This window comes from Ochotona princeps, chromosome 4, assembly GCF_030435755.1.
Source record: "Ochotona princeps isolate mOchPri1 chromosome 4, mOchPri1.hap1, whole genome shotgun sequence".
In the NCBI taxonomy this organism is placed as follows: domain Eukaryota; kingdom Metazoa; phylum Chordata; class Mammalia; order Lagomorpha; family Ochotonidae; genus Ochotona; species Ochotona princeps.
Genome location: NC_080835.1, coordinates 105,638,940 through 105,642,582, shown reverse-complemented (window position 1 = coordinate 105,642,582; position 3,643 = coordinate 105,638,940).

Genomic DNA, 3,643 nt, shown 5'->3' with positions numbered 1-3,643 from the left:
CCATCTTAGCTATATGTTGGCAATGAAATACGGGGCAAACGGAGACTCTATGATGGACCATGTCAATCAGTGGATTCTTCAAAGACCTCATGGTGCTTGGAGTGGCAAGATCGGCAGCAATTCATAACTGGTGAACTATCAAAACCACTTGAGCAGGAACCCTGGAGCATGCCCTACATCCGGGACCTGGGGGAGGGTGGGAAATTGGGTGGGCCTTCTCCCTTAATACCCCCCTTTTAAACATGAAGGGAACAATATGGAAATACTAGTCTTACCCACTTTCTTATAGCCCTTGAACCTTTTTTACCCTAATTAACTATGTAAAGATTGCCAAAAAAAAGAAAACTTTTCTTTTTCAACAAATTGTAAATGAAGCATAAAAAAAAAGAATTCTTCACACAATATGTAGTATCTACATACAATTGCTATCGATTGATAAATTCTATAAACATTTTGGCCTTGAGTGTTCTACTGGGTAAATTTTTTTAAGCTTATAATAGTCAAGTTCATTATTTTTAATTGCATCCTGATTTTGAGTCTTGGTAAAAAAAAAGTTTTGCCCACACCAGACATTATGTAGGCTCTCTAAGCACACTTCCCTATAGTACTTGTTCAGGTGTAACTTTTACATGCAGGTTTCCAGTCCTCACAGTATTTCGTTAGTGTCAGTTTGCCCTCTGCACCAGTTAGTGGTCACCCCAGTAATGGCACATATTCAGGTACAAAATGCCAATCACGGGTAACAATAAGTGCTTACTGTCCATAAATTCTTAGAATCAGAGACACTTGGCAATATAGAATGTTACCTCAAATCAGGAAGTCATCTTCTGTGTTGGATGGGTTCACCCACGTATATCTGATTTACCTGATCTACACTGGCTTCTGTTGGCTGGCTCCAACCAGAGAAATTAGTACGACATGCTTATGCTGCACATCTTAAGAGTCTTCCCACAAGTACAGTGCAAATTCATGGCAAGAAGCTCTAAAACACAGACTTGTTTCAAACCATTGCTTAGGTATCGTTTGATACTCTATTGACCAAGCCAGGTTCAGTTCAGAAGACAGGAGAAGCACCAGAAAATTATGTGGCAGCAGATTCGAATACAGGAAGGGATAATGACTGAAAGCATCATTACAATCTATGATAACCTGAATGTTACTACAACTAGTATGCCAGTCCCCATCTCTTAGCATCTCACGCTTTTTTTCTATCACTATCTCCATTTCCTCAGTTGCTCCTAACTCAACCCACTGATTTAGTTTCTTCCTGAATCTTTCCTGTTTTCCACATGGCTGTCCATGAACTCTAGACTGACAGTCAGCGTATGTTTTGATTCTTACTGTATGTGACAAGCGTGGTGACTGGGCATAACTTGTCATGTGTCCTGGAGGCAGGTTATGATGTTACCCTTCAAAATTCACTCTCCATCCTTACCCTCCCTGCTTTCTTTCTCCTCACATCATTGGACTTCTGTGTCCTCTGGCATTTCATTGATTTCAGCTGCAGGAATACTGGCAGATTTGAGAAAGAATAAGATCAAGGTACTTGTTCTCTTAGGCCAGACTATGGAGTCATGCACCCCAGAAATTTGAGTGTTCCAGCAGAAACAAAAGAAAGCACAGAAAATAGGAGATTGTGCTTGACATAAGCAGCAAGTGGTTCTCTCCAGCCTTCGGCACACAACCCTAATGTCCTCCTCCTCCCATATCTGGTTTTGCTAATCTCTACCTGCCTGGCAATAGCAGCAGCAGCAGCAGCAGAAAACACCCGCGCTTCACAGCAGGCCACAGTGGTGCTGGTTAAGCTGAATCAACTACGATTCTTATCAGCAAGCAGTAAAACCCTCCAGAATACCTGCTACAGTCCATATAAACACTCAGATGATCCTGACAAAATTAGAAGGCAGGCCTTGGGAAACTGACCTGCTTGTTTCTTTGGTAAATGAGACCCAGCAATGCAGACATTGTCATCCCAGCTTGCGCAGACACACATGCAAAATTTACATGACCTTCGTCTTACTTGTGATCCATCTATCCATGTCTTCCTCCTTAAAATTCTCTATCACCTGAATTTCCTGCTGTCTTTCCAACTCATACTTCTAGATCTCTTCTTGAGTCTCTCTACAGGTGCCTAAAGCTTTGAGATCTAGGCATACAAGAGGTCTTCAGAAAGTGAATTGACAATGAGTCTTTTGAAAAAACATGGGCCAGCACACCCTACCATCAGAAGACCAGGCAAGGGGCTACGCCACCACAGCCACAGAAATGGTGGTTGTGAATTTCCCTGGGAGGGGGATTTGAAAATGTGTGATGGGGAAAGGGAATACATTACAAGTAAGGAATGACTTCTTGGGGACTTCTATGGATCTAGTACTGCAATCACAGGTAAATAAGGAGGCTGAGACTGGTGGTTTAAAGGTGGAGAGGCCAGAGGTTATGTCTGGGACAGACTAGGACACTTATCCACATGAGAGACATAGGCTAGGATAGTTGGCATCAATCACAACCCACTAGTACACATAAATGCTATGACTAAAGGGGCCTGCCTAGCAGGACTAGGCCACAATATCCACCAGTATGTGTCAGGCATTGGGCCATGTTAGACAGGGTCATGACACTACCCCAGAGGTGAGGGAACCAGGTCTGGGCACTGACTCTGTGAGGAATTTGTGTGCTCGTCCCTGTAAGACTGAAATACCCATTGATTTACACAAGAGCTGGAGGTGACCATGGGCCAAGCTAGGCATGACCATGAAACTCACCAACACTCATGGGAATTGAGAGTCAGAGTAGGCCAAATTGGCCCAAGTTGCAGCACCTGTAGGCTCACCCAAGAAATGGCTTAAGCTCAATCAAATGTCATAGAGTAGTACACTGGATTAAAAAAACAAAACCCATCTAATTCTTGTCTAGAAGAGACACATTTCAACAGAAATCATAGGAAACTATATCACATGGGTATTGCTGTTTTCTGTTAGTTTCATCTCTTCAAAACACTTTCTTCTGATTAAACTCTTCAGTGACTCATAGATCATAGAATAGCATCATTTTCTTCAAGAAGGTTCTTGATTTTCATTTCTTCAGCTGCACGTTAGTCATTTACTAGCATGTTATTTAACTTCTTGGTGCTGTTAATTTCTTTTTTCTTCCTGATGTTGATTTTGTTTTTGTGGCTTTTCATTTAAGGGGATGTATAGTAGCTGTGTAATGGAGACTGTCATATCTAGTAACATGTTATTTCACTTCATGGCATTGTAAATTTCTATTTTTTTTCCTATTGTTGATCTTGTATCATGACTTTTCATTTGAGGAGATGTACAGTAGCTGTGAAATGGAGACTAACATATCCAGATGTGAGCATACAATGTAGTACGCATCTCTACTTCCAGATCAAAGATGGACTTACAATGAAGCTGTTTATTGTATCTTGACAATAGGATGCTGGACTGTCTGCCATTGTCCATGCCCGCAATGATGGACATATGACTGTGTGTGAAGACTACACTTTAGTAATGATATAGAGAAACTAGGTGGGGGGTGGATTTGGGGCTGGGATAAGAGAAATAAATAAATAAATAAATAAATAAATGAATCCTGGTTCATAAAAAATAAATAACTAAATAAAAATAAATAAATAAATAAA